Here is a 14,961-nt window from a genome sequence, read left to right as displayed (position 1 = left end):
TCCATTTTGAGTTTATTTTTGTGTATGGTGTTAGGGAGTGTTCTAATTTCATTCTTTTCCACGTAGCTGTCCAGTTTTTCCAGCACCACTTATTGAAGAGGCTGACTTTTCTCCATTGTATATCCTTGCCTCCTTTGTCATAGATTAGTTGACCATAGTTTATCTCTGGGCTTTCTATCCTGTTCCACTGATATATATTTCTGTGTTTGTGCCAGTACCATACTGTCTTGATCACTGTAGCCTTGTAGTATAGCCTGAAGTCAGGAAGCCTGATTCCACCACCTCCATCTTTCCTTCTCAAGATTGCTTTGGCTTTTCGGAGTCTTTTGCATTTCCATACAAATCACAAAATTTCTTGTTCTAGTTCTGTGAAAAATGCCATTGGTAATCTGATAGGGATTGCATTGAATGTGTAAATTGCTTTGGGTAGGATAGTCATTTTCACAATGTTGATTCTTCCAATCCAAGAACATGGTATATTTCTCCATCAGTTTGTGTCATCTTTGATTTCTTTCATTAGTGTGTTATAGTTTTCTGAGTACAGGTCTTTTGCCTCCTTGGTTAGGTTTATTCCTAGATATTTTATTCTTTTTGTTGCAGTGGGAAATAGGATTATTTCCTTAATTTCTCTTTCTGATCTTTCATTGTTAGTGTATAGAAATGCAAGAGATTTCTGTGTGTTAATTTTGTATCCTGCAGCTTTACCAAATTCATTGATTAGCTCAAGTAGTTTTCTGGTGGCATCTTTAGGATTTTCTATGTATAGTATCATGTCATCTACGAACAGTGGCAGTTTGACTTCTTCTTTTCCAACTTGGATTCCTTTTGTTTCTTTTTCTTCTCTGATCGCTGTGGCAAGGACTTCCAACACTATGTTGAATAATAGTGGTGAGAGTGGACATCCTTGTCTTGTTCCTGATCTGAGAGGGAATGCTTGCTGTTTTTCACCATTGAGAATGATGTTTGCTGTGGGTTTGTCATATATGGCCTTTATTATGTTGAGGTAGTGTCCCTCTATGTCCACCTTCTGGAGAATTTTTATCATAAATGGATGTTGAATTTTGTCAAAAGCTTTTTCTGCATCTATTGAGATGATCATGTGGTTTTTATCCTTCAGTTTGTTAATATGGTGTATCACATTGATTGATTTGCATATATTGAAGAATCCTTGCATCCCAGGGATAAACCCCACTTGATCATGGTGTATGATCCTTTTAATGTGTTGTTGGATTCTGTTGGCTAGTACTTTGTTGAGGATTTTTGCATCTAAATTCATCAGGGATATTGGTCTGTAGTTTTCTTTTTTTGTAGTATCTTTGTCTGGTTTTGGTATCAGGGTGATGGTGGCCTCATAAAATGAGTTTGGGAGTGTTCCTTCCTCTGCAATTTTTTGGAAGAGTTTGAGAAGGATGGGTGTTAGCTTTTCTCTAAATGTTTGATAAAATTCACCTGTGAATCTATCTGGTCCTGGACTTTTGTGTTTTGGGAGATTTTTAATCCCAGTTTCCATTTCATTACTTGTGATTGGTCTGTTCATATTTTCTAATTCTTCCTGTTTCAGTCTTGGAATGTTATACCTTTCTAAGAATCTGTCCATTTCATCCAGGTTGTCCATTTTATTGGCATATTGTTGCTTGTAGTAGTCTCTTATGGTGCTTTTCATTTCTGCAGTGTCCATTGTAACTTCTCCTGTTTTATTTCTAATTTTATTGATTTGAGTCCTCTCCCTCTTTATCTTGATGAGTCTTACTAGAGGTTTATCAATTTTATTTATCTTCTCAAAGAACCAGCTTTGTTTGTTTCTATTTCAATAACTGCTCTGATCTTAATGATTTCTCTCTGTCTACTAACTTTGGGTTTTGTTTGCTCTTCTTTCTCTAGTTTCTTTAGGTGTAAGGTTAGAATGTTTATTTGGGATTTTTCTTGTTTCTTGAGGTAGGATTGTATTGCTATAAACTTCCCTCTTAGAAGTGCCTTTGCTGCATCCCATAGGTTTTGGATCATTGTGTTTTCATTGTCATTTGTCTCTCGGTAGTTTTTGATTTCCTCTTTGATTTCTTCAGTGATCTGTTGGTAATTTAGTAGTGTATTGTTTAGCCTCCATATGTTTATTTTTTTACAGTTTTTTCCTGTAATTGATTTCTACTCTCATAACGTTATGGTCAGAGAAGATGCTTGATACGATTTCAATTTTCTTGAATTTACCAAGCCTGATTTATGACCCAAAATGTGATCTATTCTGGAGAATGTTCCATGTGCACTTGAGGGGAACATGTAATCTGCTGTTTTTGAATGTAATATCCTATAGATATCTATTATATCAAGCTGATTTACTGTGTCATTTAAAGCTTGTGTTTCCTTATTAATTTTCTGTCTGGATGACCTGTCCATTGGTGTAAGCGGGGTGTTAAAGTCCCCCACTATTATTGTGCTCCTGTCAATTTCTTCTTTTATATTGTTAGCATTTGCCTTATGTATGGACGTGCTTCTAAATTGGGTGCATATATATTTATAATTGCTATCTCTTCTTCTTGGATTGATCCCTCAGTCTTTATGTAGTGTCCTTACTTGTCTCTTGTAACATTTTTTATTTTAAAGTCTATTTTATCTGATATGAGTATTGCTACTCCAGCTTTCTTTTGATTTCCATTTGCATGGAATATCTTTTTCCATCCCCTCACTTTCAGTCTGTATGTGTCCCTAGGTCTAAAGTGGGTCTCTTTTAGACAGCATATATATGGGCCTTGTTTTTGTATCCATTCAGCCAGTCTGTGTCTTTTGGTTGGTGCATTTAGTCCATTTACATTCAGGTAATTATCGATATGTGTGTTCCTATTACCATTTTCTTAATTGTTTTGTTTTTGTAGGTCCTTTTCTTCTCTTATGTTTCCCACTTAGAGAATTTCCTTTAGCATTTGTTGTAGGGCTGGTTTGCTAGGACTGAATTCTCTTAGCTGTTGCTTGTCTGTAGAGCATTTGATTTCTCCATCGAATGTGAATGAGATCCTTGCTGGGTAGAGTATTCTTGGTTGTAGGTTCTTCCCTGTCATCACTTTAAATATATCATGCCACTCCCTTGTGGCTTGCAGAGTTTCTGCTGAGAAATCAGCTGTTAACCTGATGGGATTTCCCTTGTATGTTATTTGTCATTTTTCCCTTGTTGCTTTCAATATCTTTTCTCTGTCTTTCATTTTTGTCAGTTTGACTACTATCTGTCTTGGCATGTTTCTCCTTGAGTTTATCCTGCCTGGGACTCTCTGTGCTTCCTGGACTTGGGTAGCTATTTCCTTTCCCATATTAGTGAAGTTTTTGACTATAATCTCTTCCAATATTTTCTCAGGTCCTTTCTCCCTCTCTTCTCCTTCTGGGACCCCTATAATGCAAATGTTGCTGCGTTTAATGTTGTCCCAGAGGTCTCTTAGGCTGTCTTCAGTTCTTTTCATTCTTTTTTCTTGATTCTTTTCCCCATCTGTGATTTTCACCATTCTGTCTTCCAGGTCACTTATTCATCCTTCTGCCTCAGTTAATCTGCTATTGATTTCTTCTAGTGTAACTTTCATTTCAGTTATTGTGTTCCTTATCTCTGTTTGTTTGTTCTTTAATTCTTCTAGGTCTTTGATAAACTTTTCTTGCAACTTTTGGATCTTTGCATCCAGTCTTTTTTCAAAGTCCTGGATCATCTTCACCATCATTATTCTGAATTCTTTTTCTGGAAGGGTGCCTATCTCCTCTTCATTTAGTTGTTTTTCTGAGGTTTTATCCTGTCCCTTCATCTGGTACAAAGTCTTTTGCCTTTTCATATTCTCATCTTTCTGTGGCTGTGGTTTTCAGTTCCACAGAACGAAATACTGCTGATGCTGCTTGATTCTGCTGTCTGCCCTCTTGTGGAGGAAGCTATCTAAGAGGCTCGTGTATGCTTCCAGATGGGAGGGACTGATGGTGGGTTGGGCTTAGTGGGTGGAGCTCAGTAAAACTTTAATCTGCTTGTCTGCCAATGGGTGGGGCTGTGTTCCGACCTTGTTGGTTGTTTGGCCTGAGGCTACCCAATATTGGAGCTTACAGGCCCTTTGGTGGGGCTAATGACAGACTCTGGGAGGGCTCACACCAATGAGCACTTCCCAGAACCCCTGCCCCCAGTGCCGCTGTCTCCTTGGTGAGCCACAGCTGCCCCCCACCTCTGCAGGCAACCCTCCAACACCAGCAGGTAGGTCTGGTTCAGTCTCCTATGGGATCGCTGCTCCTTCCCCCTGGGTGCTGGTGAGCACACTGTTTTCTGTGTGCCCCCCAAGAGTGGAGTCTCTGTTTACCCCAGTCCTGTGGAGGTCCTGCAATCAAATCCAGCTGACTTCCAAAGTCTGATTCTCTGGGGATTCCTCCTCCCATTGCCGGACCCCCAGGTTGGGGACCCTGATGTGGGGCTCAGAACCCTCACTCTAGTGGGTGGACTTCTGTGGTATAACTGTTCTCCAATTTGTGGGTCACCCACCTAGCATTTATGGGTTTTGATTTTAACGTGATTGTGCCCCTCCTACTGTCTCATTGTGGCTTCTCCTTTGTCTCTGGATGTGGGATGTCTTTTTTGGTGAGTTCCAGTGTCTTTCTGTCAATGATTGTTCAGCAGTTAGTTGTAATTCCAGTGCTCTTGCAAGAGGGTGTGAGCTCATGTCCTCCTGTTCCTCCATCTTGCTTCCAAGTCCCTACAATATAGTGATTTATAATTTTTAAAAGTTATGCACCATTTATCATTATCATGAAATATTGGCTATATTCCCTGTGTTGTACAATATAGATCCAGAGAATATCTTATTCAGAAGTGTGGTGTATCACTCAATGGGATCTGATTTTCCAGATTTGCAATACGTGAGTGTGTGGGGTTTCGCCACAGCACCAAATAATTCTCCAGACACCAGCTGAATGTCCTATGATTCAACTCAGTTCTGACACCATCTACTCGGAGATAGCATCAGATTCCATAGGTTAAGTGTTCAGTCCCACAAGACTGCCCCTCCAACACAGTTCAGATTCCAATGGTAAGCCCAGGTTGTCACCTGTACTTCTGACCAACTGACTCTAAATCAGAGGTTCCCATGACCCCCTCTTTGGGTTTGATTAATTTGCTAGAGCGGCTCACAACCCCCTGATTCCTTCCTTCCTTTCTTCTTTCCTTCTTCCCTATAACTTTTTATTTTGATATAAATTCTAACTTAAAGAAAAATTGCAAGGATGACGTTTCAGCCTAGCTCCACTGAGACCATCCCCTGAGTCCACAGAAAGCTGAACCATGGCCATGACCTTGGGTTACTGGAGCACTCACAGACTGGTTCATACTATCTGTCTGCTTCTGGAATACAAAGACTTAAACTATGAGGAAAAGAAGCACATGATGGAGGATGCTCCTGACCCTGACAGAAGCCAGTGGCTGAATGAGAAATTGAAGCCGGGCCTGGACTTTCTCAGTCTGCCCTATTTAATTGATGATGCTCACAAGATCACCCAGAGCAATGCCATCCTTTGCTACATTGCTTGCAAATACAACCTATGAGGGGAGACAGAAGAGAATATTCATGTAGACATTTTTGAGATTTAGGTTATGGACACTTCCAATTAGCTGGTCAGTGTCTGCTACAGCCCTGACTTTGAGAAACTGAAGTCTAAGTACTTGGAGGAGCTCTGTGAAAAGATGAGGCTCTTCTCAGTTTCTGGGGAAGAGTCCATGTCTTGCAGGAGACAAGATCACCTCTGTGGATTTTCTTGCTTTTGACATTCTTGACCTGCACCATATATTTGAGCCCTCGTGCCTAGATGCATTTCCAAACATGAAAGACTTCATCGCCCACTTAGAAGGCCTGAAGATGATTTCTGCCTACATAAAATTCAGCTGCCTTTGCTCAGGCCCTATGTACATAAGATTGCTGTGCTGAGCAACAAGTAGAGTTCTGTAAGACCAGAAGATAGGAGCTGTCTCTGCTTCACTGGGGCCTTAGAGAAAAGCTGAACCTCCCTGCACCCCCAGAATCATCCCCCTTGTTCCTTTCTCTTTCTTTTCTTTCCCTTCCCCACCCCTCAGGCCTTATTAGCCCCTTCCCCTCCCCTAATCCCTGTTCATCTTGGCCCTTTAAAGGTTTACTGCACCTTACTTTTCATTAGCAATTCCCCCCACCCCTGCCCCCTGCCAATCTTATCCTTCCTGCATAAGCCAACCAGACTATCCCTCCCTTCAGTGATTGCTTCTACTTTGAGGTACTTGACTGGACCCCTCCCCAGTAGAGCTCAGCCCTGAGCTCCCCAATGCTGCTCTGAAGACCAGTATTGGCCTGATGTGGAGACCCTGCTCCCCCAGCATGGTTCCTGCCCCTGCCCTGCCTGGTCCCCAGTAAAGCCTTCACACACACACACACACACACAGAAAAACTGTAAGAATTCCTATATACTATTTACCCAGATTCACCAATTGTATACATTTTGTTCATTTGAGATTTCCCTCTCTCTTTCTCAATCTCACACACACACACACACACACAATTTATAAAGTAATATACAAGAGAAGAAAATCCTAGACCTATCTCATGAAGCAAATGTTACCATATCAAACCCAGCAGTACTAAAAATAAAACAAAAAATAAAAGCATCTCAACTGTAGTAATTGTATTTTTTATTTTCTGTATTTTATATGAGGCTTTGACATCTTGGGACCTTGGTAATCCTGAAGATACTGCCCTTTTCAGAGCTAGCTAATTCCTGGAGATATTAAACAACTTGCCTGCCAGGATGTCTTTGATATGCAAACCAACCAATCCATAGTCCATGCCCCCAACTACCTCCTTTATTGAACTTTCATACACCAAGCCAATATTCCCCCTGCCCTAAATCACTCCAGGGCCAGGTATAGGACAACTGGCAACCACCCCCATAGCTCAGAGCCCACTGAAATTATTCAAACTAGCCAATTCTAAAATGCTTAACTTCCCTTGCATTTTCCTTCCCACCAAAATGACAGTGAAGGCTTGTGCTCATATTTTTCCTTTGCTCCTTCTGCCTCCTATTTGACCCTAGTACTTCCTCATGTGACCCTGCATGGTGTGACATGTCCTCTTTTCTTGGGAACTGTGAGTAATATACTCTTATTCCAAAGGCAGTTGTCTCCATATGTGTCACTTTACCATACCTGATTAAAACAAATCCCAGGAAGATTTCAATACATCAACCAAGTAGAGTTTATCTCAGAAACAGAATAATAATTCATTATCAGAAAATCTATGAAAGTGATATACCACACTAATAAAAAACACAGTCCTATAATCATATCACTTGAGCAGAAAAAGCACTTGATAAAATTCAATCAAATGTATCCATCCCAAACCTAGGGCAAACATATATTTAATTTTGACACTTTTGACACATTCCCATAAAGTCAGGATCTCAAGAAACATTAATAAATGCTTCAGTCCTACATTATACTGAAGGTACTAACCAATGCAAAAAGTCAGGAAAAACAAAGTGTATCCAAATTGGGTTAGGAAGAGACAAACTGTTTTTATCTGCAGATTGTGATAGTCCACACAGAAAATTCAGGAAAATTCAAGAGAACCTACACATAAATTATTGAAACAAATAAGAGGTTTGCTGGATAAAATATCAACATATAAATCCAATTGAAGTCCTCAGGGTGCCTTCAAATTGTATTTTATAACACATAATACCGAGTGAAAGGCAAATTTCATAAGTATTCATGTGGTTTGGTCTCACTTATATAAAGTTTAAAACTTGAAAAATAATACCATATGCGTTCTAGGGATGTCTACAAATGTAATCATTTAACTAAAGCTTGCACAATAATGACAAATTCTAAATTCATGATACTGATTACTTCTAGGGAGAAAAAGGAGAAAATGAGATTAGGGGTGGTAACACATGGAACTTCACCTAGATCTTTTACTACTTTCCTTTAAAAATCAGTTACAAATATTATACGAGTAACAAATTAAGATTTGATAAAGCAGGGGGTGGATGCATGGATATATCTTATATTTATTACTATAGTTTTCTGTACAAAACATTTTAAGATAAAACCAAAGGAATTAGGGAGATAAGTTAGAAAGCTGTTTGGTAATCAAGATGAAAGTTGTTAGGAATACAGTTCAAGACAGTAGTCTGGAAAGGAAGGAAGAGAAAGAAATATTTGGGATAGACAGGGAGATGGGACCAGGGAGGAAGAGTGCATAACATCTTGCAGGTTTCTAGCTTGAATGACTGGTGTAAATGGCATTGTAACCACTGAGATATGACAGGAGTGTATTTTCTACCACGTTTTGTTTGAAATATCTATGGGACTTCCTGGCGAGAGTATGAGACTAAAAGTTAAATGCATGATTCTGAAACTTGGGAGAAAGTATGGACAGGCAATATGGGTATGGGAGTCAACAGCATTACAGAAGGTGGTGAAAACTATGTGAGTAGGTGAGACCATCCAGGTGATGGTAGCAGAGTGAGAAAAGGAGTAAAGGGAGGAGGATAAAGTCTTAAGAAATATTAATATTTAAGGAATTGGAAGAGTAGGGGCAATTCAGAGAATGGTTGGAGAGACATGGAGGAAAACCATGAAATTGCTGTGTCACAAAGGTGTATGGAGTTGAAAATTTCAAGAAGGTAATGTTTGGTGGTTTCACATACAGCAGAAAAGTCCAGTAAGAAAAGGATTAAGAAATTTGCCTATTAAGTTTTGCAAATAGGAGGTTACTTATGACTTTAGCAAGCATAGTTTTGGAGAATTGCGAGTTGGGGGAAGGAGTCAGATTGAAATGAGTTGAGGATTTAATATAAGATGAGTATAGGAGTATAGATTGCTCCTTTAAGAACATCACTACTACTAGCTTTAACAATATAATCACCATAACTATCGCCACCATCAGTAATGATAATTATTTCCCTCATTACCAGTACAATCATTATCCTGTCCACTGGCTTTTTGGTAATTCCTTTTCCTTTCCCTCTGCTTCTCTCTTTTTATGCACATCTACTACATTTGTTTGGCTCTGTGTATAAGTTTCTTGACCTTGAGGGGTTTACTCGGTAGTAGAAAAGACAGGCATGCAAATATGCAACTTTAATACATGCACTCTGTGGTATTCATATTACTCAGCAGGTATTTCCTACTTTCCTTATTCTGGGAACACAGTAGGATTATACTTCCTTGCTCCCTGTAGCTGAGTGGGGCCATGTGTTTAATTCTGGCCAAAGAAGTTGTGAGTAAAGGGCTATATGCCACTTCTAACCTGGACATTTAAATTTAATTGCTGGTGTGAAACTTTCTAGAGCCAAACTACAGTAGAGTGGCTAAGAACAGCCTGTAGGCCAAATCCAGCAGGAAGCCTGTTTTTTTTTTTTAAATAAATTTATTTGTTTATTTATTTATTATTTTATTGGCTGTGTTGGTTCTTTTTTTTTGCTGTGCCCAGGCTTTCTTTTTAGTTGCGGTGAGTGGGGGCTACTCTTCGTTGTGGTGCACGGGGTCCTCATTGCCGTGGCTTCTCTTGTTGTGGAGCACGGGCTCTAGGCGTGTGGGCTTCAGTAGTTGCAGCACATGGGCTCAATAGTTGTGGCGCACAGGCTTAGTTGCTCAGTGGCATGTAGGATCATCCTGGAGCAGGGATCGAACCCATGTCCCCTGCATTGGCAGGTGGATTCTCAACCACTGCGCCACCTAGGAAGCCCAGGAAGCCTGTTTTATAAATAAAGTTTTATTGGAATACAAAAGTGCCCATTTTTTTATATATTGTCTATGGCTGCTTTTGTGCTCTAATGGCAGAGCAGTTGTGACAAAGACTGCATGGCCCTCAAAGCCTAAAATTATTTATTATACAGAAAAAATTTGCTGACACTTTCTCTAATACAGCATAGCTTATCCTGATGCTCCATACAGAGGCAGTGTAGTGATAAAAATTTCTCCGATGTAAAGTGTGGTGTATTGGAATGAACACAGGCTCAGAAGCTAGATGGGGTTTCTAAGTGTAGACAGTTAGCCCTGGGTACTATGGAACCCTCTATCCAGGCTCTTGTGTGGCTCAAATCACTGTCTGACAGCCACAAGGAAGAATGAAAGCAAATGGAAACGAGCTCAGACTTGCATTGTATGGCTCTAAGGGGTTTCTATAGATTGAAAGTTTGTGTCCCCTGCAAATTCATCTGTTGACATCCGAACCCCCGATGTAATGGTATTAGGATATGGAGCCTTTGTTAGGCATTTAGGTCATGAGGGCAGCTTCCTCATGAATGGGATTAGTGACTCCAGAGGGCTCCTTACAAAAGAGACTCCACAGAACTCCCTTATCTCTTCCACAATGTGAGGACACAGGGAGAAAACCGTCTATGAACCAGGAAGTGGGCTCTCACCAAACACAGAATCTGCCTGCACCTTGATCTTGGACTTCCCAGCCTCCAGAACTACAAGAAACAAATGTGCGTTGTTCATAAGCCACTCCATCTATGGTGTTCTATTATAGTAGTCTAAACAGATTAAGACAGGATTAAGGGAATATTGATGAGTGGATGTTCGGTATGATCAAGCACTCTCTAAAAGTCAGAGCTGTCTAAAATCAGAATGAGTTGTCTTGCAGGAGTGAAAGGTGCAAATGGCCCTAGGGTATGGAGCATAAGCTTCTTTTTGCCCCAAGTATTCAAGAAGAAGCCAGCTTAACTCTTGGAAAAATGATATATCAATTTTCTATAGCTGTATAACAAATTGCTAGAAACTTAGTGCCTTAAAACAACACACATTTATTTGCTCACAGTTCTATAGGTCAGTCAGAAGTCTAGCAGAACATGACTGGTTCTCTGCTCAGTGTGTCACAAGACTGATATCAAGGTGTTGGTCAAGCTGAATTCTGATCTAGAGGTTTTAGGGAAAAATCCACTGCAAAGTTCATTCTTATTAGAATTCAGTTCCTTGTGGTTGTAGGACTGAGGTCTCCACTTCCTTGTTGGCTGTTAGGCATTGGTGGCTCTCAGCTTCTAGAGGTTGCATACATTCCTTGTCATGTGTCCTCTTCCATCTTCAAGGCAACAAGAGTGTGTTGAATCTTTCTGATGGTTGAGTATCTGACTTCCTCTTCTGTGACCAGTAAGAGGAAACTATTATACTTTTAAAAGGGTTCACATGATTGTCAGTTTACCTGAATAATTTCCCTGTCTTAAGGTCAATTGTGCCATATAACATAACCTAATTATGGGAGTAAACTCCATCATAGTCATTACCTGGCAATTATGCAAAGTGTGTACACTTGGGTGGGGGAAAACTTGGGGGAACCATCTTAGAATTCTGCCTACCACAGATGAGAAGAGAATTCTAATATTGCATACTTAACCAGACAAGTTGATGTTCAAAGTACTTTCCAATCTTGAGAATCTATGATGCTGTGACCACATCAAAGTTTGGATTGAGAAGAGGGCATAAGTCACAATTTCTGCCTTCATGCAGTTTTCAATGTGGAAATAAAATTAACACACATAAAACTATTAGCGTTGTGTCAAACTAATGGTTAAACTGTGTAAATTAGGAGGCTATAGAAAATAAAGGAGGAGAGAGATTGGAGAGGGTTAAAAAGGGTTAGAGTGTTTTCTTGGAGAAGGTGTGACTTGAACTGTAATTTGAAGGAGGATGAAATAGAAAGTAACAAATGTCTTCTTTTTTCTCAACCTCTAGATGGTTTTTATTCATTGTACATTCACATTTCCAAAGTGTGATACTGAAAAATAGGCTAAGAAGATTTATCCAAAATTTAGAAATAGGCAAAAAGATGACTACATATCTTTGCAAGGTCATACTTGAATATTGGCAATATACTCATGTTGACTGAAGATCGATTCTGTAGGTCAACGGTTCTCAAACTTCCATAAGCATCAGAGTGCCCTGGAGGGCTTGGGTTCTAGTCCAGAGTTTCTAACTCAGTAGGTCTTGAGTGGGGCTCAAGAAATTGAATGTCTTCTAGGATCCCCGGTGATGCTTGTGATGCCGGTCTACGGAGCACACTTTGAGAATTACTGCTCTAGAAGCACATACCATTGTTTGACTTTTTGCCATTGATTAAGGCGAAGATTCTGTAAAGTTACAGGTTAACTTGTAGAAGTTGCCAATGATTTTTGTCCAGTAGAAACACAAATAATTTCTGTCCAATGAAAAAGATAATTCCAATAGTTTTATTCCCCTGTAAGACATTTACCTGTTTTATATTTCAGCAATTTAGCAATCTTATTTCAGAATTCTTTCTTTCAGTGATTGTATATACTAGTCTCTCAGATCCTTCTTTGAGCTAGCATTAATACATACCCTCATTAACAAGCTAAATAAATCTTCATGTTAAAACAAACTTTGGACATGCATACTATGTTTGTATGATAGTCATGATTTTTAGCTTTTTGAAATGTATACCTTGACAGGGTTGTGTGATCAAATAAGTTTTTGACAGGCCAAGTTAAAGAAATTTACACAGCATTCTTAACAATTCACCTCTCCCAGACTTTAATTTGCTATTTAAAAAGTAGATGATGCAGCATTTCACAAACTTATTTGACACTGGACACTTTTTCGTCAAAGTGTCTTTAGAAAACACTGCCCTACACAGTTATTATCAGTGACATCACAGATATTTCCACAATTTCTAAAAGAAATATGTTACCTAACTGCACATATTGAATCTCATCTCAGTGGGAGAGCATATTTTTAAAGTCAAGGAAAAGTTTTTGTGTCATTTGGTACTGAGGAGGCCTCCACCACCAGATTCAGGGTGGAGAAAGGTTTTGTCCCCCTTTTATCTCCTAACACCAAGCAGGACTCCAAAATTCCCCTCAGAGTTCCTGTGAGATGACAGAGAAATGTTCAATGCATTTTTTCTTCCTGGATCGAAATCTGCCATTGCCAAAAACCCTTCTTTTCAGCCCAACAAAATGTTTGTAGATTTCTTCTTTTTCAGTAATATCTAGGATAACTATGCCACAGAGTTGGAGAACATTAACCAGTGGTTTGAGAGCAAAGGTAGTTACTATGTCAGGAATTCAGGGCTCTGTTTCTGTAGCCCCACATCAGTAGAGGCCTGGATTGAGCCCAAACCATGTTCCAACTATGGTTTCTCATTCTGGAAAGCTGTCTTGTCATTTGGGGCCTTTTTTCCCCCAGAAAGGCTCTCGCTTTCTCTCTCCACAGCCAACTGACTCCCTTGAGTGCTAAACTAAAGTTAGAGAATTTGAGGATTGTAAAGACTGACAGTTTGTGGCTTGCTTCAATTTAGAAGCAAATCTTATAGAGGATCATGTCTCTAAATCTATGAAGAAGAGAAACTATTCTCCTTATGAGTGAGCAAGGACTTGGAAGACTGTTCCTATGGTCAAATGTGTGTTGGTCTAAAGTGAGTAAATCATATACTTTATGTTTGAAGTTCCTGGAAGCGTTTACACCAATTGGATCGTGATGTGGTCCTTCCAACCTATAAATTTGGTCACCTTTTTTTAAAACCTGCTGGAATGTATTCTCTCAGGCAGCTTTTCGCCATGTTCCATTGATATGGAACACCCACTGAGGTTGGTAACCTCATTCTTGGTGGGCTCCATGAGAGATGTATGGAGAGCCTTAGCATCCTTATGTCCACACTCACACTATCCCCACTGGCCCCTTTGATATTGTGCAGATTGGAACAGGCCCTGACTCTATGGAACCACCTAAAGCTGGAGGCAAATGTTCCCTCAGGTGAGTCTCTAAGTTCCAAAACTGAACCTTAGCTTTAACTAGCATCAAGGCCATCATGTGCCCACAGTGATTCCGGTCAAATCTCTATGAGCAAACTTTTCTACATTTGGTCAATTTTGTCTCCTCCTTGCTTGTAGTTTACAGTGGAGTGCATAAGAAAAGCACTTTTCATACTATGTCACAGGGTTTGCTCTTTGCCTTGGAAAAATATTCCTACAATTCATTCTATTTGCATGTGCAATGACCATTACCTTGTCTCTCGTTTTATTTAAACTTTTGAGATAGTTGTAGATTTACATGCAGTTGTAAGAAATAATACAGAAAGAACTTGTGTACCCTTCACCCAGTTTCTCCCAATGGTAGTATCTTGCAAAACTGTAGTAAAATAACAATGCCAGGATACTGACATTGAAACAGTCCAGGAACAGAACATTTTCATCACCAGCGGAGTCCATCCTGTTGTCCTTTTATAATTATATCCACCACCTTACCTCCCTTCACCTGAACCCCCTGGCAACCACTAATTTGTTCTCCATTTCTAAAATTTTTTCTTTTCAAAATTTTGCATAACTAGAATCCTACAGTATGTAACCATTTGGAATTGGTTAATTTTTTTCACTTAGCATAATTCTCTAGAGATTCATCAAAGTCGTTACATTTATTAATAGTCTGTTTCTTTTTATTGCTGAGTAGTATTCAATGATATGGATGTATTACCCCTTGGTGAACCATTTACCTGTTGAAGGACATTTGGGTTATTTTCCAGTTTTGGACTAATACATTTGTGGATGGTTTTTGTGTGAATTTTAAGTTTTCATGTTATGAATGTAGTTACTGTTTCATATGGTAATTTCGTGTTTAGTTTATTTAAAAGCCAAACCAATTTACAGAATGGCTGTACCATTTTACATTCTTACCAACAATGTCAGCATTTCGGTGTTATCAATATTTTTTATCTTAGCTCTTCTGATAGGTACGTAATGATATCTCATTGTGGTTTTAATTTGCATTTCTCTAATGGCTAATGATATTGAATATCTTTTCATGTGTTTATTTTTATCTAGATATCTTCTTTGGTGAAATGCCTGTTTGTCTTTTGCCCATTTTCTAATTGGATTGATTATTTCTTTACTATTGCATTTGAGAGTTCCTTATTTATTCTAGATACAAGTCCTTTGTCAGATATATGGTTTGAAAATATTTGAATAAATTTGATTGATCTGCCC

General features: G+C 39.2%; 1 pseudogene; it reads left to right on the top strand.

Moving 5' to 3' along the window:
• The first annotated feature begins 5,281 nt into the window (after positions 1-5,281).
• Positions 5,282-5,921, top strand: LOC130841530 (glutathione S-transferase Mu 4-like; annotated as a pseudogene).
• Positions 5,922-14,961: the final 9,040 nt, after the last annotated feature.

Source organism: Hippopotamus amphibius, chromosome X (genome assembly GCF_030028045.1).
Source record: "Hippopotamus amphibius kiboko isolate mHipAmp2 chromosome X, mHipAmp2.hap2, whole genome shotgun sequence".
Taxonomy (NCBI): Eukaryota; Metazoa; Chordata; class Mammalia; order Artiodactyla; family Hippopotamidae; genus Hippopotamus; species Hippopotamus amphibius.
Note: the sequence above shows the minus strand (reverse complement) of the source record. Positions and strands in the feature narration are given on the sequence as shown.